General features: G+C 37.5%; 1 protein-coding gene across 5 annotated transcripts in view; it reads right to left on the bottom strand.

Moving 5' to 3' along the window:
* The window catches only part of USH2A (usherin), a 751,068-nt gene that overhangs the window by 193,017 nt on the left and 545,019 nt on the right, over nt 1-13,032 (bottom strand). The gene's annotated exons all lie outside the window — the stretch shown is intronic.

Raw genomic sequence — 13,032 nt, forward strand, 5'->3', positions numbered from 1 at the left:
CGTGAGTTCGAGCCCCGCGTCGGGCTCTGGGCTGATGGCTCAGAGCCTGGAGCCTGTTTCCGATTCTGTGTCTCCCTCTCTCTCTGCCCCTCCCCCGTTCATGCTCTGTCTCTCTCTGTCCCAAAAATAAAATAAACGTTAAAAATTTAAAACAAAAAACCAAAAACTGTACTTCTCTCTATCTCATGACCCAACTCTCAGTCGACCTCCTCAGTTGACCTCCTTTATGAACCCTTGAACCTTCACTCTCTCCTTCCTCTTGCTTTACTCCTCTTCTTTTTCCTGCATCTTCAACAGACCCTCTTCCTTTTCTTCTACTTCCCCTTTTAAAACATATCTTTATCCCTGGACAATATCTCTTCATGTTATGCTGCGATCTGTGGTCTGTGAGTATATACACCAGCCTGGCAGGTCTTTTAGTTCTAAGCCTTGGATGGTCCAGATAAGATTTAAATAATCTAGTTAATGACTTACCAAGCCTTCTTTTTAAAAAAAAAATTTTTTTTTTAATGTTTATTTATTTTTGAGACAGAGAGAGACAGAGCATGAACAGGGGAGGGGCAGAGAGAGAGGGAGACACAGAATCTGAAATGGGATCCAGGCTCTGAGCTGTCAGCACAGAGCCCGACGTGGGGCTCGAACTCACAGACCGTGAGATCATGACCTGAGCCGAAGTCGGACGCTTAACTGACGGAGCCACCCAGGCACCACAACCAAGCCTTCTTAAAAGGAAGGCTCAAGCTCACTGAAGAATTTAGAATTGCCTTAGGAATTTATAGTCCTGGACTCCCTTATCAATTAGTTTATCTATGTGTGAGGTCAAGATATGCCAAAACTTTGTTAGTAAAAACAAGACGATTTGCTTACCAAAATGATATTAAAAATGTGGGACAATATTTAAGTATGGATAGATATATAAAGAACAAAAAAACCAGATACTCTAGCAGGTATCCTTGAAGTCTTTCTTGTCCATATTCATTGGTCAAAAATCCATCCTACCAGATGAAATGGACAAATTACTAGAAACACATAACCTAAAAGACAAATTATGAAAAAATAGAAATTCTGAATAGATGTATAACTAGTAACAAGATTGAAGCAAAGTCCAAACCTCCCAACAGAGAACAATTCTGGATAGATGGCTTCACTGGTGAAATTTACAAAACATTTAAAGAATTAGTACTAATCCTTCTCAAGGCACCTGGGTAACTCCGTGGGTTGGGTTAACTGTCTGACTCTTGATTTCGGCTCAGGTCATAATCTCACGGTTTGTGGAATCAAGTCCTGAGTCGGGCTCCACACTGACAGCACGAAGCCTGCTTGGTATTCTCTCTTTCCCTCTCTCTCTGCCTCTCTCCTCACACATGCTCTCTCTCTCTCAAATAAATAAACATTTAAAAAATTCTAATCTTTCTCAAACTCTTCTAAAAAACTGAAGAGGAGTACTTTTTAACAAAATTTATGAGGCCAGGTTTAACCCTGATATTAGACAGACACTTCAAGAAAAAAACAAAACAAAAACTACAGACCAATATCCCTTATGACAATTGATGTAAAACTTCTCAACAAAATGCTAGTGAACTGAATTCAAAAGCACATTTAAATGATTATACCACATTACCAAGTGGGATTTATTCCTGGGAAGCATGAAAAGATGATTCAACATATGAAAGTCAATCAATATGATATACTATTTCAACAGAATGGAGAAAAAAAAATACATGATTACCTCAAATGATGTAGACAAAGCATTTGACAAAATCCAACACCATCCTATATAAAAACATTCAACCAAGTAGGAATGGAAGGAAACTACCTCAACATAACAAAGGATGTGTATGAAAAACCCACAACTAACATTATAATCAGCAGTGAAAGCTTTTCTTCTAAGATCGGGAAGAAGATGAGGCTGTCAGTTTTTGCTACTTCTATTCAACATAATATTGAAATAGATAGCCAGCCAGAGCAGTTAGGCAGGACAAAGAAATGAAGGACAGCCCAGTTGAAATGGCCTAAGAAAAATTATCTCTGTTCACAGACTATATAATCTCATATGTAAAAAAAACCCTAAAGATTCCACCAAAATCCTGTTAAAACTAATAAAAGAATTCAGCAAAGTTGCAGAATACAAAACCAATATGTAAAAATTAGTCATGTTTCTATACACTAAGAATCAACAATCTGAAAAGTAAATTTTTTTAAAAGCAATTCCATTTAACATAGTATATAAAAAAAACCCACTTAATAATAAGCTTAACCAAGGAAGTGGAAGACTTACACACTGAGAAGTACAAAAAACTGATGAAAGAAGTTAAAGAAGACATAAATAAATAAGACATCCCATGTTCATGAATCAAAAGACAATATTGTTAAGACATCAATACTACCCCAAATGATCTATAGAGTCAATGCAATCTGTATCTAAATCCCAACAATATTTTTTGCAGAAGTAGAAAATATATCCTAAAATTGCAATGGAATCTCACGGGATCCTAAATAGCCAAAACAATCTTGAAAAAGAACAGAGTGGAAGGTCTCATACTTCCTGATTTCAAAACTTACTACAAAGATACAATCAATACCACAAAGATACAGTTAACAATCAAACAGTGTGGTCCTGTCCTGATAGACAGATAGACAGATGGAAAAGAATAGACAGCCCAGAGATAAAACCTTACAAAATGACCAAATAATTTTCAACAAGGGTGCCAAGACCATTTAATGAGGAAAGGACCATCTTTCCAACAAATACTGCTGGGAAAAGTAAATATCCACGTGCAACAGAATGAAGTTGAACACTTACCTTATACATACACCATATACAAACATCAACTCAATGTGGATCAAAGGCCTAAATGTAAAAGCTAAAACTATAAAACTCTTAGAAGAAACATAGGGGGAAAGCTTCACGACATTGGATTTGCAATAACTCTTGAATATGAGATCAAAAGTACAAGAAAAGTGGATGAATTGCGCTTCATAAAAACTTAAAAGTGTTATGCATCAAAAGACACTATCAACTGAGTCAAAAGGCAACCCGTGGGAGAAGACACTTGTAAATCATATAAATAATAAGAGACTAATATCCAAAAAGTCTAAAGAATTGCCACTTAACAAAAACACAAACAACCCAATTAAAAAAAAATGTCTAAAGCACTCTTATAGACATTTCTCCAAAGAAGATATTCAGATGACCAGTAATCATATGGAAAGATGTTGAATATTATTAATTATTAGGTAAATGCATATCACAATCACTATCAGATTACTTCATACCCAGAAGAACAGCTATTATAAACAAACAAACAAACAAACAAACAAAAAACCCACAGAAAATAATATGTTAGCGAGGAATTTGAGAAATTAGAACCCTTGCACATAATGAACTTGCACATTGCTGTTGGGAATATAAAGATTTTTTTTTAATGTTTATTTATTTTTGAGAGAGAGAGGAAGACAGAATGCCAGCATGGGAGGGGCTGGGAGAGAGGGAGACACAGAATCTGAAGCAGGCCCCAGGCTCCAAGCTGTCAGCACAGAGCCTGATGCGGGCTCAAACTGACAAACCATGAGATCATGACCTGAGCTGAATGAAGTCAGACACTTAACCGACTGAGCCGACTAGGTGTCCTATTGTTGGGAATATAATATGGTGTAGCTTCTGTGAAAAACATTCCAGCAATTCCTCAAAAAAGGACACACAGAATTTCCATATGATCCAGGAATACCACTTGTGGGTAGAAAGCTAAAAAAAAAAAAAAATAATAATGGAAAGCAGAGACTCAAACAGATATTTGTACACCAATGTTCATAGCAGTATTATTCACAATAGCCATAAAGTGGGAACAACCCAAATATTCATCAACAGGTGAACGGATAAACAAAATGTGGTGGATACATACTATGGAATGTTACTCAGCCTGAAAAGGAATATGATTCTGACATATGCTACAACACAGATGAACCTTGGAAACATTACAGTAAGTGAAAGAACCAATTACAAAATGGCAAATATTATATGATTCTACTTATATGAAATACCTAGAGAAGTCAAATTCATAGAGATGGAAAACGGAATGGTGGTTGTGAGGGGCTGGAGGTAAAGGACGATGGGGAGTGAATGTTCAATGGGTACAGAGTTTCAGTTTAGGAAGGGTAAAAATGTTCTGGAAACAGTACTGGTCCTGACTGCACAACTACGTAAATGTATTCAGTGCTATTAAACTGTGCACCTAAAACTTGTTAAAATGATAAACTTTGTTATGTCTCCTGTAATGCCCCCGATTTCAAATCCGAGAGACTACCAAGGAGCTGATACCGATGCAAACGCACGAGGGTTTATTTGCAAGCTCGAGCTTGGGCCCAAGTATACCCGACACAGAGGAGCAGGGACTTGGACCCCTAGGTTAAGAGGCGTAGAAGTTTTATAGGGGCCAGTGGCCAATGAGATTGTAACACACACAGAAAGTTGCATAGTCATGTCAGTCCACACGCAGGTGGCCAATTGAATTACAATTTACCCTATAGTAATTATTTGAACTAGCCTATCACTCTGGTCAGAATTGGCGCACAAGTTTGGCGGGCAAAAGGCGGGGTTTACATTCTTTGGTGGTTAGGGGTTCCGCATTCTGTATGAGCTGGTTTCCAGTAAGGGTGTGCTCAGTGGCTTGACTAGGGTGGGGGAGTGTCTTAAGCAATAAGTAGGTCATGTGGGGGTTATACATGAGATGGTGGGTGTAGCACAAAATGGAGTTAGTCTTGCTCTGCTTGTCCAGGGGTAGGGGATTTTTGTTAAATTCCTTGGGTCCCACACTCCTTTACCACAATAAAAAAGTCCAGTTCCATAAACAGGGGAAACATAATTCCATGCCTGGCTTCAACAGACCACTTAGCTACCACCAGGAATACTCTGGCCTCAAGAGAAATCAAGACTCCATAATTTCTCAGAAAACAGAAGATAGGTTAGTAGACTGTGCCTTATCTAAATCATAAGAGCTTGGTGAGCATTTGGAAGATACTTTGGCTCAGAAAAAAAAAAAAAAGGAAAAAAAATAGATCAGATTAAGAGCTTTTCAGATTAAGCAATTAGATAAAGCAAAAAACAAGGACACATCTATGTCTAGTCTAAAAAAAGACAACTGTCATTATTATAAGAAAAAGGCCATTGGAAGAACATTTGCTCTACTTTAGCTAGAAAGAGAGAACCAAAAAAGGAAAAAGACAAAACACTGATAAAACAACCCCTGTCTGTGAGAGTAGCTGCTCTGGTCAATTCATAACTGCCTTTAACACAAAAAAACAGAACTTTTCATGCAGTTATAGAAATAGAAGTTTTCATATGTAATTAATATTGGGGCTACATGATCTACCATAAATTCTACTATATTTCTTTTTTTAAATAATTTTTAAAAATATTTACTTATTCTGGAGAAGGAGAGAGTGTGAGCAGGGGAGGAGCAAGGAGAGAGAGGGAAAGACAGAATCTGAATCAGGCACCAGGCTCTGAGCTGTCAGCACAGAGCCCAATGTGGGGCTCGAACCCAGAGACCACAAGATCATGACCTGAGCCTAAGTCAGATGCTTAGGTGACTGAGCCACCCAGGCTCCCCATTTACTATATTTCTATCATTCCTTCCTAGGAATAAGAGAGAGAAATTTCAAATGCCTTTCAGACTCTGTCTTTGTCTTTGTCTTCTCTGTAATCAACACTTTTTTGTTACTTAGTAATTCTACTCTGGTGCATCTGATGGGAGGAGATCTACCTTGTAAATGGGATGCCAGTATTAAATGTGGACCCAGAAACCTTTCTGGAACTCCCAGAAGAATCCCCAGCCTGTAATTTGATGATGGCACAGATTGATTATCTAATACCTGATGCCTTCATGATCTACATTTCATATCTTGAATCTGTCTTCAAGAGCCTGTGGGTCAAGGAGTATTTAGATATGGGATTCATAGAGGAGGCTAAACCCTTAAAGGTCTTTATAAATCTGGCTATGTCCTTCTTGAAACTGGCTAAAAATCCACTAAAAAAATTGCTGTTGAAGAAAATCAGGTCCATTGTATCCACATACTTTCAGAAAAGACTTGTTATTCCCCATAATAACTCTTATAATATCCTATTTGTTCCATCAAAAAGATAAATGACTGTATACCATTTTGTCCAAGATTTTAGGGTCATTAACAAGATTGTGCCTCCTCACTTCCTGTGGTTCCCAACCTAATACTATCCTCTCTTTAATCCCTGAGACAGTTGCTTAATTTAGAGTAATAGAAGTATTCTCAACAGTTTTTCATTTACTCTTGCACTCAGACTTGCGGTATCTTTTTTAATTCACTTGGGATAGCTATGCCCCAAGAGTTTATAGAAATGCCACTTTAATTCTCACAACTATTTAACCTTAACCTTAGTGTGGTAAGCAGAATATGACCTCCCACAGATGTCCATGTACTACTCTGGAACCTGTGACTGTGTTATGTTGTATGGCAGAAGGGGACTAAAGTAGCAGATGGAATTAAGTTTGATAATGCTATGTTAGAAAGGTTTGAATGGCCACTGTAAGCCTGGAAGATGGAAGGAGGCCACTAGGCAAGGAATGTGGGCAGCCTCTGGAAGGTGGAAAAGGTAAGAAGAAGGATTCTCTCTCCTAGAAGGGAAGGCAGCCTGGCTGACATTGATTTTCACCCAGTGAGACCCATTTGGAGCTTCTGACCTTGAGAAATGTCAGATATATAAAACTGTGTTGGTTTAAGCCACTAAGTTTCTAGTAATTTGTTACAGTTGCCCCAAGAAGCTCACATACTGAAGATACTGGATTTCCTCGTTAAAACTCCACTCTCACACAATGTGTGGTTCACCTTCAGTTATGTTCCCCAGAAAGCTTGACAAATTGATTCTCTGTATTTGTTGACAGTAGTAGCACACAAAGGACACAGTTTCCAAGCATCCGTTTTTTCAGAACAAAGCATAGTTTCTAGGGTCTAGAGTTTAGACTGTGATGTCATGAAAAATGGGAAGTTTCTTTCTCTTTAAAGGTTGGAAGCTATTTGTGACTTCCCCAGTCAATTGCTAAAACTCAGCTTAGATAAAGGATTGCTTGGTCCCTTAGAATCAACAAGAATCAATGAGGATTTTTGGTCTCATAGGATCTCAATGTCCATTAGACATTTGATTCCTAGCTTTTATGAACTGGCTACCCTTTAATAGGATGTGATGAAAGTGGACACACTTGAGTCTTTGCTCTAGAGTAATTCCTAAGAGACTATCTTCTGTCACCTAAAGGATTCCTGTTAACCCCATTTAGTCTTATGCTCCCCAATTGCTATCAACTTTTCCTTCTCTTTGCACATGAAAGCTTTGGGGGTTCTAATTCAGGAGTTCAGTGGAAATCAGAGACATTGGACTCCCAGTAATATTACTTAGTTTAAGTAACTTAATGAAGGTCTAACAACTAATAAGTGAAAGAGATGAGATGTGAAACCAGGCAGTTTGACTCCAAAGCCCATCATTCTTATCTACTAATTACTCAGCATCAAACCAGCAAGACCCTATACTGAATTTTGTTCTTTTGTTAAAATATGATCATAGACAATATTCCCTGAAATAAGGAGTCTAGTCTCTGCTTGCTTTCTTTTAATACGAATTTTCAATGTAATTTTAATGGAGATGAATTTCCTTTCTTTCTGTTCTACCAATATACCAGAAAAATATATTGAGTTACATGTATGCAGTCATCACATTATTATATAACACAATATCTCTAACAATTCAATCTTACTTAAAACAGTTTTTAATGTTTATTTATTTTTGAAAGAGAGAGAGAGACACAGGTGAGCTGGGGAGGGGCAGAGAGAAAAGGAGACACAGAATCCAAAGCAGGCTCCAGGCTCTGAGCTGTCAGCACAGGGTCCAACGTGGGGCTCAAGCTCATGAGCCATGAGATCATGACCTGAGCTGAGGTCCAACACTTAACCGACTGAGCCACCCAGGCACTCCAATCTAATTTCAATCATGCAAATTTCAATCTTGACTAATGGGGTGACTCGATCTTGTTTCTACGTCCTACTTTTCTTATTTATAAAATGGAAATTGAATTCTAAGGTGTACTACTTAAACATTTTTTTATTTAAAAAAATCATACGTTGAAAATTGGCCTTTTTGGGGACACATAGCTCTATGAATTTTAACACAGAAATACAATTAGGATACAAATGAACTTCAACTCCCCCCAAAACTCTGTGCTATTCTTTCAGTCACAGTCTCCTCCCGCCCATCAGCCTTTGGCAACCACTGATTTGCTCCCCTTCGCTAGAGATTGTCTTTTCATTTGGGTAGGCCACACCAATGTACTCTTACAATAAGTAACTTTCTGAAATTGGCTTTTTTCACTCATCATAGTATCTTTTTATTACTAGTAATAGATCTATTATTATATCTATTTATTACTAGTTTGTTCCTTTTAATTGCTGGGCAGTCTTCCTTTGTGTGGATATACCACTGTTTGTTCATTTACCCACTGAGGGACATTTGAGTGGTTTCTGGTTTTTGGCAATGATGCGTAGAGCTGCTATAAACATTTGTGAGCAGGTCTTTGTGTAAACATAAGTTTTCATTTCTCTAGGGAAAATACAGAGTGGGCCAAGGCATAATCAGTTTTCTCTCAAAATACGAATTCCTAGAATGCAAGGGGCAGTTGGTTTAGTTGATAGTCTTTGAAAGGATCCTATAACATGGTATTTATAAGCAGAAGAAAATTCGAAATTTTTAATGATGAATCTACTAGAGGCCAATGAAGGAGGAATGAGCCTACTGTGACTAGTAAAGTTACTGTACTTGTTATATTCCTTTGGGTAAAAGGACTTTCAAATTTGGTCTTGAATGTGGTTGCCCCTATTTTTTTAAATCTCCTTAGCCAGAGAGCAGTCTCTTCTTGACAAACTTTCTTTAACATAATGTGTCACATGGGCCAGGGGCAGCACCAGTTAATTAAATATCACTTAGGACAACAGTGGGCTTAGAAAAAACATATTGTCCGTATCTATCTATCTATCTATCTATCTTGGGGAAAACTAACATTTTTTAAAGCCAGTTTGAGGATAACAAATATTAATTGGTTTAAATATTTTAGCTACATTTCCTCGAATCCCTCAGAATCTTACTCAGTTACTGACAGAAGAAAAGGTTTTATAAAAAGAGATGTGGATTATATCAATGAGAAGCAAAACTGAATTTTTTTCCCCTCAAAAAAGGTCTATTAGACATAAGATACAAGGATCAGTCACCTTCTCATTAACCTCTCAAAATGAATCTATTTCACGACAGGCTTAAAAATGTTTTCTCTCTAAAAGCTACCATGCAGTCTTAACAGTTAATTGTTATTCTTATCAAAGAATGACCCACATTAACATTTAGCTTGAGGTCGTTAGCATATTTATAAAAAAAAAAAGAGGAGTGGAATAAGCATTCTTTCCTCTGCCACGCTTTGTTACAGGGTGCTGTGAAGGCAAGTTGTGAGAAAAAAAATGAAGCAAATATTATTAACCAATATTTCAGACTTATCTGTAAATATCAAAATGCCTGTACTCATCTCAGCCTTGAAGTGACAGAGTACTGATTGAATTTTAATTGCATTTAGATACAAGATGGCTTGGGGTCACTATGCTTTCTTTCTTGATGTAAACACTGTTAAAGTAGTTAACAAAGACCATTGGCTGAGCATAGAGGTTACAATATAATCTCTTCATTTGGGTACATTGAGATGAATGATTACGGCAAAACACTCTCTTTGATTATTCCATGAGATTGGACTTTTTTTCCCTTGATACCATGGTAGGCATTCTAATACTGTGAAAAATGAACTAGTTAAAAGGAGTCCAAACTGGGCCATGCTCAACAGTTTGGAAGATATTAAAATGTTTGAGGTTTGAGTGAGCATGTGGCGTATGTGCATGTCATATACAGATGATGAAGGTTTTAAAAACTCTGTGTCAAGGGGAGTGTAGGCAGCTCAGTCAGTTGCACACCCAACTTTGGTCCAGATCATGATCTCACAGTTCATGGGTTCTAGCCCTGTGTGGGGCTGTGCTGACAGTTAGGAGCCTGGAGCCCAGGTCAGGTTCTGTGTCTCCCTCTCTCTCTGTCCCTCCCCCGCTCACGCTCTGTGTCTCTCTCAAAAATAAATAAACATTAAAAAAATTTTAAAAACTCTTGTTTCAAAAGTTACTTACCAAAAAGTTGTGAATAATGTCAGTAAATGGTTTAGTTAATTTTTTAGGGAGAAAAAAGTTAAATTTTATTTTCTTTTTTTTAAAAGATCATTTTCTTAGTTTGAAATCTGACACGTTGTTAGGATTGAAAAGGTGACAGGCAAATCTCCTAAGAGTTAATAGCCGTGATGGGTGCAACCAATTATTTTTCATCAAGTCAAAGGGACAGAGAATATTTTCTCAGAGTGTAAACAGTTAATTACAAATCCTAACATCAAAGATTTTAATGTGACTTAGAAATAAAAACACCATTATCTAACTCTCTGCTAGAATTAGAGAAAAGCCTGTGTGATACATTGGTCTGAGCAACAGGAAGAAAACAACAGAACATGCCCATCTCATCTATTTAATTATATTTTTCAGGGCAACTTTTTGCCTGGGAGGGAAGACAGGAAATGTAGTTGAAAACTCCCCAAGTGCAAACTATTTTGAGAGAGTAACACATTTGGTAGAGTTTGATTAGTTGCTAACGCTATGATTTCCAGTATAAAGAAGTTAACCATTTTCTACAAAATCCTTATTTTCGTCACCATTGTGTTTTCTTACTTGAAAGATCTAGTTGATTAAGAGTTATTCAATTATGAAAGTATTTTTGCAAGAGAATAAGATATAATGGTATGGTTGTAAAGACAGATTTTTCTATTAATATTAAGGAAAAATTAAGAAGAGTAGAGATTCTCTGCTTTGAATAAACTTGCATGGTATTTAGTTACCTCACCTTTCCTTTTTGCTCCAGTGTTTTGCCAAAGAGATGCTGGATAAGACAATTTCTCCTTTTACTTATGCTGGGTAAATGTATTTATGCCAAACACAAGGTAAAATACCTGAATTAAGTAGATGTTTGGCATAAATTTCATGTTAAACTAGATATCTCAAAGCATTCAGCTTTTCCTGGGCATCTGAACACTTAACTTTCTTCTCTTTGCCTCATATCCATTTTCTGTGCTTCTGAAGACATAGGCATTAAACTTAGGTGGTAGGAAAAAAAATCTGTATTGTCAATGGCTTTTCCAGGATAAACAGTAACTGCCAATGACGATAGTGAAGATATTTAGAAGTCTGGAATAGTCATTTTAAAAACTATGTTAATACATATTAACATATATTTGTTATGTAAGAGTAACTATTTTGCCTCTCTTTTTCCCCGTATTCATTTGTTTTGTTTCTTTGATTCCACATATGAGTGAAATGAGATGGTATTTGTCTTTCTCTGACTGACTTATTTCAGTTAGCATAATACTCTCTAGCTCCATCCACGTTGTTGCAAATGGCAAGATCTCATTCATTTTTATGGCTGAGTAATATTCTATTGTATATACCACATCTTCTTTATCTATTCCTCAGTCCATGGGCATTTGGGCTCTTTGCATAATTTGGCTATTGTTGATAATACTGCTATAAACATTGGCGTGCACAAACTTTTTTTTTTTTTTTAATTTTTTTTTTCAACGTTTTTATTTATTTTTGGGACAGAGAGAGACAGAGCATGAACGGGGGAGGGGCAGAGAGAGAAGGAGATACAGAATCGGAAACAGGCTCCAGGCTCCGAGCCACCAGCCCAGAGCCCGACGCGGGGCTCGAACTCACGGACCGCGAGATCGTGACCTGGCTGAAGTCGGACGCTTAACCGACTGCGCCACCCAGGCGCCCCCAAACTCTTAATTACAGAGCGTAAACTGAGGGTTGCTGGAGAGGAGGTGGGTGGGGGGGTGGATTAAATAGGTGATGGGTATTAAGGAGGGCACTTTTTGTGTTGAGCACTGGGTGTTTTATGTAAACTAATATTGTACTGTATGTTAACTAACGGGTATTTAAGTAAAAACTTGGAAAAAAAAAGTAATAAAGTAAATAACAGATTTCCGCCCTCCCTCCCCCACCCACCCAGAAAGAGTAAGTAGAGGAGAGCATGGGTTTTGGAAAGACACACTGAAACGTGTCCACTCCCAGCTATGTGAATCTGGCTATGTTATTGACCCTTTCGGAACTCGTTTCCTTGTTTGTAAACTTTGGAGAAAATGTCAATCTCCTAGTTGTGAAAAGTATATAAGGTATCATAAGTAAAACCTTTAAGTACAGAACCTACCAGAGACTTTGTGTTTTATAAATACCAAAGGTTATTGCCTTTATTCTCGATTGCATTCACTGGACATTGTGTAGTTGAAAGTTGGACAATGGTTTATTCAGTCAGCTGATAGAAATAAAAAAAAAAATAGGGTGAGGAGGGAAAGATCCCTGTTTGCTATTCTTTGCTGCAACCCTCTTTTTGCCCTACCTCGCCTGATAGTGGACTAGTCTCAGAATTTGGGTTTCTGATACATCCGGGAACAATACATAGTCCAGAATAGAAATGGAAGACATGAAGAATGGCTTCATGCAGTGGAACACTTAGAAATTCATAGAATTTATGGTGAAAATTTTTAGCCACATGATTGAAATAAAGTCACAAAATAAGAGAGTTATCCAGGTCTGGATATATTTCCTTATGTAGTAGATACTGTAAGTCCCTTGTATTCCCTCTCTTTTTTGTACCTAGTCTTGCTTAGATTTCAACAAAGCCGAGGGAAGAAATTATATTTAAAGCAGGCCATTGGCTATGTGTTAGTCATTGAATTTTTGTTGTTTAGGTGCTTGAAGTAGCTGGGTGGCATGAGTCATGTGTTGGCTTTTTCAGCTTCCCAGATTACCGATGTAGGGGCCAAGGGCAGCCTCCCCAAAATGAGCCACACTGGAGAGAAGATTATTTTGAGTTGAAGGCAACTGAGACTT

Source organism: Herpailurus yagouaroundi, unplaced genomic scaffold (genome assembly GCF_014898765.1).
Source record: "Herpailurus yagouaroundi ecotype Mexico unplaced genomic scaffold, PumYag 253, whole genome shotgun sequence".
NCBI lineage: Eukaryota > Metazoa > Chordata > Mammalia > Carnivora > Felidae > Herpailurus > Herpailurus yagouaroundi.